The sequence below is a fragment of the Triticum aestivum genome, chromosome 4A (assembly GCF_018294505.1).
Source record: "Triticum aestivum cultivar Chinese Spring chromosome 4A, IWGSC CS RefSeq v2.1, whole genome shotgun sequence".
NCBI classification, from domain to species: Eukaryota; Viridiplantae; Streptophyta; class Magnoliopsida; order Poales; family Poaceae; genus Triticum; species Triticum aestivum.
In genome coordinates, this window is record NC_057803.1 from 141,028,010 (window position 1) to 141,045,305 (window position 17,296).

Below are 17,296 nucleotides of genomic sequence, written 5' to 3' on the forward strand. Positions count from 1 at the left end.
TTAAGATTGATTAATTGCGACTCTGGAAGAGGATTGAGTGAGGTGCTCGATTGAAAGCTTACCCAGCTAGGAGGGTTGTACATGGAAAATCAATCTTGGCACTTGAGGCAAGTGAATTCTTCTTTCTCCCCTTTATAAAGATCAGCTAACATGGCAGCCAGGGCGGCGAAGTTATCCGGACCCTTGCACCCATAGCGGGATGTATCATCCTTCCCTTGTATTTCCACATGGGGAGTCATCTGGATTGGAGCGGTTGGACACCGCGCGTTATGGAGATCTCCATGACTTCAATTATGGACAGTCCGGACTGGGCTAGTACTTTTATCTTGTCCAGTAACTTCTTAACTTCCGCACTATCTTCCTCCTTGAGGCTCCGAGGGCTCCAGCTGTGGCGCTTCTTTAGCGGGCCCGGGGAAATTCAGGTAGGCCACGTAGGATTGGGTCCGAGAGGACGACGTATTCAATATAAAACCACTCTGAGGGCCACTCCTCGGATGCCTTCTTCGGGGTGCCGGACAGATATCCTGTCCCAGCTATGCGCCATACTTCGGCACCACCCACCTCGAATATGGATCCCTTTTGGGAGCGAGGGACGAGGCAGAAGAGCTTCCTCCATAGCTCGAAATGGGCCTCACAGCCCAGGAACAGCTCGCAAAGAGCAACATAGCCAGCAATGTGCAGAATGGAGCCCGGTGTGAGATTGTGTAGTTGGAGGCCGTAGTACTCCAGGATACCCCGGAGGAAAGGATGGATTGGGAATCCAATGCCTCTCAAAAGAAAAGACACGAAGCACACTCTATCCCCTTCTGAAGTATTCGGGAAATTTTCTGCTAGGACTTCGCCAGTAAAGGATGTTAATCCTGCCTGAACGGGGACTAGATCCGCAAGGGGGAGATAGCCCTGCACCTGGAGCTTGGTAAGCTGGGCATGGGATACAGAGTAACTCTCCCAATCACCTTTTTGAGGGCCGTGGGGGCGGGAGGAAGAACTGGGAGTGCTAGCCATGGTTGTGTGGTTTCTTGAGGCAAGTTCGAGGGATTCTCGCCTGACGTGGAATGATATCTGAGATTTGATCTCCTTAAATAGACACCTTCCGTATGCTGTCAAGGGGTTATCTATAAAAACGCTTGGGCCCTTCGAATTCGTTTGCCACGTGGAGGCTAAGGCGGCAGAAGGACAGAAGCCGAGGGGTGCGACATTTAATGAAGACTGAGATGTTCGAAGAATTCACCTTACCAAGACCAAAGATGTAGGGGAAGGATATAGCCCCTCGGTTCAGATTCTTTGAAGTATTCAATGGAGGAACCCGCCTTGCAATGCCGAAGACAATTTGCGCGCTGGACACGTCGTCATTGAAGACTAGTTCGGGGGCTACTGAGGGAGTCCTGGATTACGGGGTCCTCGGGGGTCCAGGCTATGTGACATGGGCCGGACTGATGGGCCGTGAAGGTACGAGATGGAAGACTTTTTCCGTGTCCGGATGGGACTCTCCTTGGCGTGGAAGGCAAGCTTGGCGTGCGGATATGAAGATTCCTTTCTCTGTAAACTGACTCTGTACAACCCTAGCCCCCTCGGTGTCTATATAAACCAGAGATCTGCTGGTTTTGACACCGAAAATCTTTACCTCAACCAGAAGCACAATTAGTTGCCCCTCAACCTACTGCACCTACTAAAAATATTGGTTATGAAATTCCTTCGGGTACGATAGAACAACTGCTAGCTAATCCTTATGCAGGAGATGGAACCCAACATCCTGATATGCATCTGATACATGTGGATGAAATTTGTGGATTATTTAAGCTTGCAGGTTTACCCTGAAATGAAGTTAATAAGAAGTTTTTTCCTTTATCTTTGAAGGGAAAAGCATTGACATGGTATAGGCTATGCGATGATATTGGATCTTGGAACTGGAATCGATTGAAATTGGAAATTCACCAAAAAAATATCCTATGCATCTGGTTCATCGTGACCAGAATTACATATATACTTTTTGGCCTCGTGAAGGAGAAAGTATCACTCTAGCTTGGGGGCTTAAGTCAATGTTATATTCATGCCCCAATCATGTGCTCTCGAGAGAAATTATTATTTAGAACTTGTATGCTCGGCTTTCTCATGATGATCGATCCATGCTCGATAATTCTTGTACTAGTTCTTTTATGAAGAAGAGTATTGAATTCAAGTGGGATCTTTTAGAAATAATTAAACACTACTCTGAAGATTGGGAACTCACTCAAGGTAGAGAGTCGGGTATTAAGTTTGAGTTTGATTGTGTTAAATATTTTGTGAATACCGATGCTTTTCACAAGTTTAGCACTAAATATGGACTTGACTCTGAGATAGTAGCCTCTTTTTGTGAATCATTTGCTGCTCATGTTGATCTCCCTAAGGAGAAGTTGTTTAAATATAATCCCCCTATTAAAGAATAAATAAAGAACCGGTTAAAGGTAAAGATAAAACTATTATATATTTATAATGTTGACCCAGATGTGCCTATTGCTTACATTAAAAACCACCTTTCCATGTTAGTATAAAGGAACATGCTAAGGTATCAACTGTGGTTCGCAAAAGTAATATCAAAGCACATAAACCCTTTGAGCAAATCAAAGTAGAACCTAGTGTTGCTATGGTTAAAGTTATCCTGGTAGAAAATATTGATGGGCATGTTCTTTATTTCTATGATAAAGCTGCTAGAATTGCCAAACCCGATGAAAAAGATAAACATAGACCTTTTGTTGGGATGCCTATTGTCTCGGTTAAAATAGGAGATCATTGTTATCATGGTTTATTTGATTTAGGTGCTAGTGTGAGTGTTGTTCCTTTTACCTTATACCAATAAATTATGAATGACATAGCACCCACTGAAATAGAAGACATAGATGTCACTATTAAACTTGCTAATAGAGACACCATCACACCACTTGGGATTGTTAGAGATGTTGAAGTCTTGTGTGGGAAAATAAAATACCCTATTGATTTTCTAGTCCTCGGTTCCCCACTAGATGATGTCTGTCCCATAATCTTTGGTAGACCTTTCTTGAACACTGTCAATGCTACTACAAATTGCCATAAAAAAATTGTCAGTGTTAGGTTTGGTGATGAGTCTCATGATTTTAATTTCTCTAAGTTTTGTAGACAACGTCATAAGAAAGAATTACCTAGTAAGGATGAAACAATTGGTCTTGCTTATATTGCTATGCCTCCTACTGATCCTTTAGAACAATATTTGCTAGACCATGAAAATGATATGCACTTGCATGAAAGAAATGAAATAGATAAAATATTCTTTGAACAACAACCTCTCCTTAAACACAATTTGCCTATTGAAACTCTAGGAGGTCCTCCTCCACCTAAAGGTGATCCTGTGTTTGAATTAAAACAATTGCCACACACTTTGAAGTATGCATATCTTGATGAGAAAAAGATATATCCTGTTATTATTAGTGCTAACCTTTCAGAACAAGAAGAAGAAAGATTATTAAAAATTCTGAAGAAGCACCGTGCTGCTATTAGATATACTCTTGATGATCTGCATTAGTCCCACTCTATGTCAGCACAAGATTAATATGGAGCCTGATGCTAAACCCGTTGTTGATCATTGATACGTCTCCAACGTATCTATAATTTATGAAGTATTCATGCTATTATATTATCAACCTTGGGTGTTTTATATGCATTTATATGCTATCTTATATGGTTTTTGGGACTAACCTATTAACCTAGAGCCTAGTGCCAGTTTTCTGTTTTTCCCTTGTTTTAGAGTATCGCCAAAAAGGAAAACCAAACTGAGTCCAATTGACCTGAAACTTGACGGAGCTTATTTTTGAACCAGAAGAAGGCCATGGAGTAAAAGAGTTGGGCCAAAAGAGTCCCGGGCTGCCCACGAGGGTGGGAGGCGCGCCCACCCCCTGGGCGCGCCCCCTACCTCGTGGACAGCCCGGAGACCCCCCCCCCCCGACTTGTTCTCGACGCCAAAACCTCTTATATATATAGAAACCTCTAGAAATTAACCTAGATTGGAAGTTCCACTGCCGCAAGCGCAAGCCTCTGTAGCCATGAGAAATCAATCTAGGCCCTCTCTGGCACCTTGCCGGAGGGGGCCATCATAACCGGAGGGCATGGAGGAGGATCCCGGAGGGGCCATCGTCACCAAGAAGGCCAAGGACCAGAGGGGGAACCTCTCCCCATCCAGGGGGAGGCCATGGAGGAGGAAGCACAAGGGGGAGAACCTCTCCTCCTCTCTCTCGGTGGCACCGGAGTGCCATCGGGAGGGGAATCATCACCGCGGTGATCGTCTTCATCAACATCACCATCATCATCTCTTTTACGCGGGCCACTCTCCCGCACCCCGCTGTAATCCCTACTTGAACATGGTGCTTTATGCCACATATTATGATCCAATGATGTGTTGCCATCCTATGATGTTTTGAGTAGATTTCCTTTGTCTATGGGTTGATTGATGATCTAGATTGGTACGAGTTGTATGTTTTATTTTGGTGCTGTCCTATTGTGCCCTCCGTGTCGCGCAAGCGTGAGGGATTCCCGCTGTAGGGTGTTGCAATATGTTCATGATTTGCTTATAGTGGGTTGCTTGAGTGACAGAAGCATAAACCCGAGTAAGGGGGTTGTTGCGTATGGGATAAAGGGGACTTGATGCTTTAATGCTATGGTTGGATTTTACCTTAATGATCTTTAGTAGTTGCGGATGCTTGCTAGAGTTCCAATCATAAGTGCATATGATCCAAGAAGAGAAAGTATGTTAGCTTATGCCTCTCCCTCATATGAAATTGCAATGACGACTATCGGTCTTGTTAACAATTGCCTAGGACAATTCCGCACACCGATTCACCATTATTCCGCACTCACTATTTATAATATTTAGTAATATATTCTAACTTTATGATAACAGCACCTACTTTTATATTTTAGCTCTCCGATATCATGCAGAGTTACCCTCTTCATACCCACAACATAGTTTTATTTCTCGTTTCTAGTTGGAAGCAAATGTTCGGTGTACGTAGAGTCATATCAGTGGCAGATAGGACTTGAGAGAATATTGATCTTACCTTTAGCTCCCTGTGGGTTCGACACTCCATACTTATCAATTCCACCTTTGGGAATTGCTACGATGATGCCCTGCACTTGGGGATTATCAATCACCAACGACGTCTGAATCCTAAGATGAAAGAAGTGGTAAGAATTGAAATACTAAACCTTCTGGAAGCAGGTATAATTAACCCCATAGCTGATAGTAGATGTGTAAGTCCTATTCATTGTGTCCTTAAGAAGGGAGGTATTACTGTTGTTCCTAATGATAAAAATGAACTCGTGCCACAAAGAATTGTTGCTGGCTATAGATTGGTAATTGATTTTAGAAAATTAAATAAAGCTACTAGAAAAGATCACTACCCTCTGCCTTTTATTGATCAAATGCTATAAAGATTGTCTAAGCATACACATTTTTGTTTTCTTGATGGATATTCTGGTTTTTCTCAAATACTTGTTTCATAACCTGATCAAGAGAAAACCACCTTCACTTGTCCTTTTGGAACTTATGCTTATAGACATATGCCTTTTGGTTTATGCAATGTACCTGCTACCTTTCAAAGATGTATGACTTCTATATTCTCTAATTTTTGTGCAAAGATTATTAGGGTTTTGATGGATGGTTTTCCTGTTTACGAAACTTCTTTTGATGATTGCCTAAGCAACCATGATCGAGTTTTGCAGAGTTGTGAACAAACTAATCTTGTCTTGAATTGGGAGAAGTGACACTTTATGGTTAGTGAAGGTATTGTCTTGGGGCATAAAATTTCTCAACGAGGTATTGAGGTGGATAAATCTAAAGTTGATGCAATTGAAAAAATGCCATGCCCTAAAGATATTAAAGGTATTCATAGTTTCCTTGGTCATGCTGGTTTCTATAGGAGGTTTATTAAAGGCTTCTCTAAAATTTCTAGGCCTCTTACAATTCTTCTACAAAAGGATGTTCCATTTGTTTTTGATAGGGTTGGAAAAAAGCTCGAAGCTCGCGAGCTAAACGAGTAGCTCGTGACTCGGCTCGAATCGACTCAGACTCGAAGAATAATGAGTCGAGCCAAGCTTTAGTTTAAGATCGTTTATAGACCAAGTTAAATGACCCAATCTCACGAGTACTCGTGTAACTAGTTAGGCTCGGTACAAAAGATCAGCCACTCCCAATAAAAAAAGATAAGCCACTCAGCACCCTACGTTCCAGGCACACAACACAAGGCCCACCTGTTGAAGGCCCAGCCACCTAGGAGACTCATGTGTTACAAGGAAATTACAATTGTTTAGTGATATATATATATATATATATATATATATGTTTAATATATACATAATCATTTTTATCATTTCGAGGGTTTTTATGTTCATATCTTTAACGAGCTTAACAAGCTAAACGAGCCAGCTCGCGAGTTCTATGAGTCAAGCCAATCTTGGGTTTAAGCTCGTTATAGTAACGATCGAGTCGAGCTAGCTCGTTAACAAAACGATCTCTAGCGAGTCGAGCCGAGCTGGCTCGACTCGGCTCGAATTCCAGCCCTAGTTTTTGATGATGATTGTGTAGAAGCCTTTGAAACACTTAAGAAAGCCTTAACTTCTGCACCTATAGTTCAACCACCTGACTGGAACTTGCCTTCTGAATTTATATGTGATGCTACTGATTATGTTGTTGGTGCTGTTGTAGGACAAAGAGTTGATAAGAAATTAAATGTTATTCATTCTTCTAGCAAAACTCTAAATAGTGCCCAAAGAAATTATGCTACTACTGAAAAAGAATTTTTAGCTGTTGTGTTTGCTTGTGATAAATTCAGATCTTACATTGTTGATTCCAAAGTGATTGTTCACACTGATCGTGCTGCTATAAAATATCTCATGGAAAAGAAAGATGCTAAACCTAGACTCATTAGGTGGGTCCTCTTGTTACAAGAATTTGATTTACATATCACTGATAGGAAAGGATCTGAGAACCCCGTAGCTGATAACCTGTCTAGGTTAGAAAATATTTTCGATGACCCACCACCAATTGATGATAGCTTTCCTGATCAACAACCAGCTGTAATAAATGTTTCTCATAATACTCATTGGAATGCTGATTATGCTAATTATATTGTTGCTAAATTTATACCACCTAGTTTCACATGCCATCAAAATAAAAAATGCTTCTATGATTTAAGACATTACTTTTGGGATGACCCACATCTTTATAAATAAGGAGTAGATGGTATTATTAGATGTTGTGTGATGTCTACTATGCAACTTTATTCTTGTAGACTCGTGTTGGGCCTCCAAGTGCAGAGTTTTGTAGGACAACAGCAATTTTCGCTCAAGTGGATGACCTAAGGTTTATCAATCCGTGGGAGGCGTAGGATGAAGATGGTATCTGTCAAACAACCCTGCAACCAAATACAAGAAATCTCTTGTGTCCCCAACACACCTAATACAATGGCAAATTGTATAGGTGCACTAGTTCAGTGAAGAGATGGTGATAAAAGTGTAATATCGATGGTAGAAATATATTTTTACAATCTGAATAAATAAACAACAAGGTAGCAAATAGTAAACGGGCACAAAAATGGTATTGCAATGCTTGAAAATGAGGCCTAGGGTCCGTACTTTCACTAGTGCAATCTCTCAACAATGCTAATATAATTGGATCATATAACCATCCCTCAACATGCAATGAAGAATCACTCCAAAGTTCTTATCTAGTGGAGAACATAAGATGAAATTGTTTGTAGGGTACGAAACCACCTCGTAGCTATTCTTTTCGATCGATCTAACAAAGAGTTCGTACTAAAATAACACAAAATAATTTCAGATTCATAATACTCAATCCAACACAAAGAACCTCAAAGAGTGCCCCAAGATTTCTACCGGAGAAACAAAAGGCGAGAACGTTCATCAACCCCTATGCATAGATTGCTCCAATGTCACCATAGGAATCCACGAGTTGAGGGCCAAAACACATATCAAGTGAATCAATATGATACCCCATTGTCACCATGGGTATTCATAGCAAGACATACATCAAGTGCTCCCAAATCCATAAAAGTATTCAATCTGATAACAATGAAATCTCAAAGGGAAAAACTCAATTCCTCACAACAAGATAGAGAGGGGAAAACACCATATGATCCGACTATATTAGCAAAGCCCGTGATACATCAAGATCATGACATCTCAAGAACATGAGAGAGAGAGAGACAGATATTAAACACATAGATACTGGTACAAACCCTCAGCCTCGAGGGTGGACTACTCCTCCTTGTCATGGTGGCCATAGGGATCATGAAGATGGCCTCCGGTGATGATCTCCCCCTCCGGCAGGGTGCCAGAACAGGCTCCCGATTGGTTTTTCATGGCTACAAAGGCTTGCGGTGGTGTAACTTCCGATCTAGGGTTAACCCGAGGGTTTTTGGAATATTTGGGAATTTATAGGGCAAAGAGGGGGTGCGGGAGGCCACCGAGGTGGGCACAACCCACCTGGGCGCGCCCAGGTGGGTTGTACCCCCCTCGGGGCACCCCCAGGTGCTGCTCTGGCCCATCGGGAGTCTTTTGGTCCATAAAAAATCCACATAAAGTTTCGCGATGTTTGGACTCCGTTTGATATTGATTTCCTGCGATGTAAAAAACAAGCAAAAAACAGCAACTGGCACTGGGCACTAGGTCAATAGGTTAGTCCCAGAAAATGATATACAGTTGCTATAAAATGATTGTAAAACATCCAAGAATGATAATATAAAAGCATGAATACTTCATAAATTATAGATACGTTGGAGACGTATCAGCATCCCCAAGCTTAATTCCTACTCGTCCTCGAGTAGGTAAATGATAAAAGAAATGATTTATGAAGTGTGAATGCTAGCTAAGTGCGTAAGTTTGATCAATGATAATTTCAATCACTTTTCCTAGCATCATGACAACAACTCTTTCTTATAAAATTTATCATGTTAAAGTAGCAACCAATTCACATGTTAAGGTTCAAACAATGAATTCTCTTGAAACTCAACAGCCTATGTTCTCAGTCACCAAGCAATTGTAATTCAACTTATTCATCAGAGTTTAAGTAAGAGCTCCACATACTCAACCATCATGTAGTCTTTTATGATTGCTAACACTCACCGCATACACATGAGCAAAACATTTCAACCGGATACATAGAAAGAAAGGGACTTATTGTTTTGCCTCCCAACGTATTCACCTCAAGGGTGGTATCAACAATAATAACTCATGCTACCCATATCTGACTGGATATATGTGCCTAGATATTTCCTTACCACATGATGCTTGCCAAAAGAGAAAAATAAAAAGGAATAGAGAGAAAAACTTTGACTCTTTGCATAAAAGTAAATACCGAAAACAAAAAGATAGGCCCTTCGCAGAGGGAAGCAGAGGTTGCCATGCGCTTTTTGTTTATATGCTCAACCCCTTACGGCAAAAGAATGTCACGTTATATTGCCCCTGATGATAGAAACCTTTATTATGCAGTCTGTCGCTTTTATCCTTTTCCATCACAAGTTCGTACAATGCTCAATTTTCTCTTACACTAAATGATCTAACACTTTTAGAAGCAATTTTTATTGACTTATTGCACTGATGACAACTTACTTGAAGGATCTTTCCCAATCCCTAGGTAGGTATGGTGGACTATTGAAAATAAGATTTGGGTTTCAGGGTTTTTGGATGCACAAGTAGTATCTCTACTTGGTGCGGAATTTTTGGCTAGCAAAGATGGGGGGCAAGCACCACATGTTGAAGGCTCTATGACAATATGACTTCTATGTGAATATGAACAAACATAAACCATTATGTTGTCTTCCTTGTCCAACATCAACAATTTTGGCATATAATATTTTGATGGGGGCTCACAATCACAAAAGATTTCCAAGATAGTGTATTTCCATGTGAAGTTCTCTTACTTATACTAATTATTCATGAATTGCTTGCATGACCAATATTGTGATTGTCAAGCTTCAAAAGATTTCACTTTTCTAAACCCAATGTGAAGCTACCACTAGGCATGATATAATTTCAACTTCATGATATCCAATTCATTCAGCAATTTACTCATAGGATACAAGTGAAGCACAAGAGTAAATGACAAGCTACTCCAAAAAGATATAAGTGAAGATCACGCGAGTAGTTATGTAAATGGGTAGCTATTTGAGGACTATCTCTTATTTAAAATTTTCATATCTAAGTATTTTACTAAAACAAAAAGCAAAACAAAACAAAATGACATTCCAAGCATATCACAACTCATGTGAAGAAGCAAAAACTTAGGCTCAACTGATACTAACTGATAATTGTTGAATAAGAAAGGTGGGATGCCTACCGGGGCATCCCCAAGTTTAGATGCTTGAGACTTATTGAAATATTATCTTGGGGTGCCTTGGGCATACCCAAGCTTGAGTTTTTTATCTCCTTAATTCCTCTCATATCACGGTTTTCCTAAATCTGAAAAACTTCATCCACACAAAACTCAACAAGAACTCGTGAGATAAGTTAGTATAAATCAATGCAAAACCTTATCATTCTCTACTGTAGCAAATCAACAAAATTATTATTCAACATTGCATACTAAATGCCTCTGTATATTTAATACTCCTATCCTCAAATAGAATCATTAAACAAGCAAACATATGCAAACATAACAGCAATCTACCAAAACAGTACAGTGTGTAAAGAATGCAAGAGTAACAATACTTCTTTAACTCCAAGAATTATGAAAATTTACCACACTGTAGAAAATTTATCAGAGCTTAATATTCAAAATGTTTATCACATACTGACTTTTCTAGGGAATTTTTGCAACAGCAGTAAACTTTCTGTTTTGAAACAGCAACATATAGACTTGCAAAATAAGCATGGTAAAGGCCATCCTTGGCATTTTTATTGAAAATAAAGATGCAAAATATTATTCTAAATAAAAAATCAAATCCTAACAAAATAAAATGATGCTCCAAGCAAAACACATATCATGTGACGAATGAAAATATAGCTCCAAGTGAGGTTACCGATAATGTTGGAGACGAAAGACGGGATGCCTTCCGGGGCATCCCCAAGCTTAGTTGCTTGGATATTCCTCGAATATTAACTTGGGGTGCCTTGGGCATCCCCAAGCTTAAGGTATTTTCACTCCTTATCATCCTCATATCGATGTCTCACCCAAAACTTGAAAACTTCAATCACACAAAACTTAGCAGAACTTCATGAGATAGGTTAGTATGATAAAGAGGAAACCCTCACTTTGGTAATGTCAAAGACAAGACTCATAATTTTTTCCACACAATTCCTACTGTAGCATATCATTTCACAATTTATATTGAGCAATATAAGCCATAGAAACTAGAAAACAAGCAAACTATGCATTGAAAACAGAATATGTGAAAAACAGAACAGTGTGTACTAAATCTGTACTCCAACCATACTTCTTCTACTCCAAAAATTCTGAAAAAATTAGGACAACCTGGGAAATTTTTGTATTAATATTCTGTAAAAAGAATCAGTATTTTATCATGCTTATGTTAAAAATAATAATTATTTTACTGAGCACAAAAGTTTCTGTTTTTCAGCAAGATCAAACCAACTATAACCATAGACCATCCCAAAGGTCTTACTTGGCACTTTATTGAAATGAAGGCTATAAAACATGATTGATACAGTAGCTTAATCATGTGAACACACAAAAAAGTAGGAGTAAATGTTGTGTTGTCTCCCAACAAGCGCTTTTCTTTAATGCCTTTTAGCTAGGCATGATGATTTCAATGATGCTCGCATAAAAGACAAAAATTGAAACACAAATAGAGCATCATGAAGCACATGGCAAGCACATTTAAGTCTAACCCACTTCCTATGCATAGGGATTTTTTGATCAAACAATTTATGGGAACAATAATCAACTAGCATAGGAAGGCAAAACAAGAAAAACTTCAAGACTTTGAACACATAGAGAGGAAACTTGATATTATTGAGATGTGTAGAAGCATAAGTTCCTCCCTCATAGTAATTTTTAGTAGCATCATGAATGAATTTAACAATTTAACTATCGCATAAAACATTCTTTTGATGATCCACAAGCATAGAAATTTTATTACTCTCCACATAAACAAACTTCTTCTCATCAATAGTGGTGGGAGCAAACTCAACAAAATAACTATCATGTGATTGAAAATTAAAATCATGATGACAAGTTTCATGTTTATCATCATCCAATATAGCATACATGTCATCACCATAATCATCATAGATAGGAACTTTGTTGTCATAACCAATTGAAACCTCTTCCGAAATAGTGGATTCATCACTAAATAAAGTTATGGCCTCTCCAAATCCACTTTCATCAATATAATCATCATAAATAGGAGGCATGCATTCATCATAACAAATTTGCACATCAAATCTTGGGGGGCTAAAAATACCATCTTCATCAAATATAGCATCCCCAAGCTTATGGCTTTTCATATCTTTAGCATCATGGATATTCAAATAATTCATACTAACAACATTGCAATCATGCTCATCATTGATGGATTTTATGCCAAACATTTTATAGCATTCTTCTTCTAACAATTGAGCACAATTTTCATTTCCATCATTTTCACGAAAGACATTATAAAGATGAATAATATGATGCAACCTCAATTCCATTTTTAGTTTTCTTTTATAAACCAAACTAGTGATAAAACAAGAAACTAAAAGATTCAATTGCAAGGTCTAAAGATATACCTTCAAGCACTCACCTCCCCGGCAATGGCACCAGAAAAGAGCTTTGTTGACGGGGTGTGAGTGTCGCTTACCTAACCTCCCTGGCAATGGCGCCAGAAAAGAGCTTGATGTCTACTACAAAACTTTATTCTTGTAGACTCATGTTGGGCTTCCAAGCGCAAAGTTTTGTAGGACAGTAGCAATTTTCCCTCAAGTGGATGACCTAAGGTTTATCAATCCATGGGGGGTGTAGGATGAAGATGGTCTCTCTCAAACAACCCTGCAACCAAATACAAGAAATCTCTTATGTCCCCAACACACCTAATACAATGGCAAATTGTATAGGTGCACTAGTTCGGCGAAGAGATGGTGGTAAAAGTGTAATATGGATGGTAGAAATATATTTTTATAATCTTAATAAATAAAAACAGCAAGGTAGCAAATAGTAAATGGGCACAAAAACGGTATTGCAATGCTTGAAAATGAGGCCTAGGGTCTATACTTTCACTAGTGCAATCTCTCAACAATGCTAATATAATTGGATCATATAACCATCCCTCAACGTGCAACGAAGAATCACTCCAAAGTTCTTATCTAGCGGAGAACATAAGATGAAATTGTTTGTAGGGTACGTAACCACCTCGAAGCTATTCTTTCCGATCGATCTAACCAAGAGTTCGTACTAAAATAACACCAAAAAATTTCAGATTCATAATACTCAATCCAACACAAAGAACCTCAAAGAGTGCCCCAAGATTTCTACCAGAGAAACAAAAGGCGAGAACATGCATCAACCCCTATGCATAGATTGCCCGAATGTCACCACAGGAATCCACGAGTTGAGTGCCAAAACACATATCAACTGAATCAATATGATACCCCATTGTCACCACGGGTATTCGTAGCAAGACATGCATCAAGTGCTCTTAAATCCATAAAAGTATTCAATCCGATAACAACGAAATCTCGAAGGGAAAAACTCAATTCACCACAACAAGATAGAGAGGGGAAAACACCATATGATCCGACTATATTAGCAAAGCCCGTGATACATCAAGATCATGACATCTCAAGAACATGAGAGAGAGAGGGAGAGATTAAACACATAGCTACTGGTACAAACCCCCAACCCCGAGGGTGGACTACTCCCTCCTCACTGTGGTGGCCATAGGGATGATGAAGATGGCCTCCGGTGATGATCTCCCCCTCCGGCAGGGTGTTGGAACGGGCTCCCGATTGGTTTTTCGTGGCTACAGAGGCTTGCGGCAGCGGAACTTCCGATCTAGGGTTGTAACTGCATCTAGTGACCCTTAGTGATTTTGGTGTATTGAAAACTTATAGGTTAAGGGACTAATGTGTTTATGAGTGTACACAGGTCTATAAGTCTATGAGGAGTTTGATATTTACAGAGAAAGTCGACCCCTAAAAATGAAGTTCTTCGACTAAAGACTTTGGCTTTCTGAAGACTTTGAAAGTGAAGAAATTGGTGCAATCCTGAAGACTTGGTATTCATTCGAGGAGCATGAAACATGAAGACTTTTGTTTTCGCAGTTTCATTTTCTCTTTCTTGAGTCATAGGAAACACCGTACTGTTAAAGGGAGTCGAGGAAATACTAAGGAAAAATTTCCATGTGATGCTCAACTCAAATCCTACCTACCAATTCTTTCGAGTGAAGCCATTGGAAATCTCATACAGTTCAGTCAAATTTCTTCAATGACAGAGACGAAGTTCTTCTGGTCTCTGAGGAATTTGTTCTGACTGAGGAGTTAGGAATTCACCAGTGCGGATTGCCTACACAGTGAGGAACATGATAGCCCTAAGGAATTTGATACTCAAAATTCCGACCATTGATGTGCTATGCACCAGCTGTCCCAAAATATCTACCCACTTAACAGTCATATCATTGAAGGGAACTTATGTCTTATCATGTCGGGCTGCTCCCTAGGCTATAAATAGCAGCCCCCTACAACCACTAGCTGGTTGGCTGCTCCGAGAGAAACTAACACTTGTCATTTGAGAGCATCCCATCCTTCGATGACTTTGAGTGAAAATCATCAAGTGAGGAAAACCCAAACCCAAACACCTACAAACCCAAAGTGATTGAGCATCACTGAAGAGATCGATCAAGCATGGATCCGACGCTTGTTACCTTTGAAGACTGTGCATCTTCTAGATGGATAGGCGTCATGGTCTAGAGCATCCAAGAGGAAATTGTGGATCGCCGAGTGACCAAGTTTGTGAAGGTTCGGAAGTCACCTGAAGACTTACCACGAGTGATTGGGCGAGGTCTATGTGACCTTAGCTCAAGGGGAATACGGTGAGGACTAAGTGTTCTGAACTGCGTGTTCAAAATTGGGTGTCCGGGACTGTGTGTCCTCAGGTTTAAATACCTAGCCGCCCTAACCAGATGTACAATTGTCACAGCAGTTGGAACTGGTCTACCAAATCATTGTCTTCACCAAGTTACCTGGTTCCATTTCCTCAACCCTTCCATTTCCTCGTTTATGTGTTGAGTGCTTGTTCATATCTGTTTGAAGACTTTGACTGAAGACTTCCTCTATTTCCTCAGTTCAATTTCTTCAGTCTGTTTGTCTTATCCTGTGTTTACGCTTTCTGTACTATGTACTTGTTTTCATTTCATCATGGAGACCATGATCATGCACTGCTATGTTTACTTCTGAGTACTTATTCCACTGAATTTCCTCACCCGCAAAATCCTCAGTGAAGAATTCATAAAAATCGCCTATTCACCCCCCTCTAGTCGATATAACGCACTTTCAAGGGTTAACCCGAGGGGTTTTGAAATATTTAGGAATTTATAGGGCAAAGAGGGGGTGCGGGAGGCCACCGAGGAGGGCACAACCCACCTGTGCTCGCCTGGGCCCAGGTGCACCCTGGTGGGTTGTGCCCCCCTCGGGGTACCCCCAGGTGCTGCTCTGGCCCATTGGGAGTCTTCTGGTCCATAAAAAATCCACAAAAAGTTTCACGGTGTATGGACTCCGTTTGATATTGATTTCCTGCGATGTAAAAAACAAACAAAAATAGCAATTGGCATTGGGCACTGGGTCAATAGGTTAGTCTCTAAAAATGATATAAAGTTGCTATAAAATGATTGTAAAACATCCAAGAATGATAATATAAAAGCATGAATACTTCATGAATTATAGATACGTTGGAGACATATCATTGTGTACCTGAGCATGAACATGAACAAATCCTACAGAAATGTCACTCCGAAGCTTATGGAGGACATCATGCGGGAGATAGAACTGCTCACAAGGTATTGCAATCTGGTTTTTATTGCCCTACTCTCTTCAAGGATGCCCGTAATTTTGTTTTATCTTGTGATGAATGTCAAAGGGTAGGTAATATTGGTAAGCGTCAGGAAATGCCTATGAATTATTCACTTGCTGTTGAACCATTCGATGTTTTGGATTTTGATTATATGGGACCTTTTCCTTCCTCTAATGGGTATACACATATTTTGGTTGTTGTTGATTATGTTACTAAGTGGGTAGATGCTATTCCGACTAGTAGTGTTGATCATAACACCTCCATTAAAATGCTTAAAGAAGTTATTTTGCCAAGGTTTGGAGTCACACTTTATTCATGGTGCTTTCCGTAAAATGTTTGCTAAATATGATGTTAACCATAGAATTGCTTCACCCTATCATTCTCAATCTAGTGGTCAAGTTGAACTAAGCAATAGAGAAATAAAATTAATATTACAAAAAACTATCAATAGGTCTCGAAAGAATTGGTCTAAGAAACTAGATGATGCACTTTGGGCCTACAGAACAGCTTACAAAAATCTTATGGGTATGTCTCCATATAAAATGGTTTATGGAAAGGCTTGTCATTTGCCTCTTGAGTTAGAACATAAAGCTTATTGGGCAATTAAAGAACTCAATTATGACTTCAAACTTGCCAGTGAAAAGAGGTTATTTGATATTAGCTCACTACACTACAAAAAAAATACACTTCCGTGATGATACGTGTTTGTCACAGTACGTCGCGTTTTTTGTCATGCATGTACGTCCATGACAAATTTATGACAGAATCAAGATAGTCATACATGTGATGTCGTAGAAGTGTTCCATGACATTACCAAAATTATCATCACGGAAGTGTCCACTTCCATGATGATAAATCGCGCGTCACAGAAGTGCTTTCGTCAAGGGTGACCGACACGTGGCATCCACCGCAAGAGAACACCGTTAAGCTATCGGGTTGGGTTTTGGATCCGATAACCCGTTAACAGCCCCGACCAATGGGGATTTTCCACGTGTAAAATCATCATTGGCTGGAGGAGACACGTGTCAGGTCCGCGTTGGCACATGTGTCACTCATCCAATGGGCGAGACGCGCCTATGATATGTTGACACGTGGACCGGCCCATCAAGTTTGAATCAATTGAAGGCCCACAAGATTTTGCGGACCATAATGGGCCGGCCCAGCTAAAGGCCCACGGGATTTTGCATACCATAATGGGCTGGCCCAGCTAAAGGCCCACAAGATTTTGCGGGCCATAATGGGCCGGCCCAGGTAAAGGCCCACAAGATT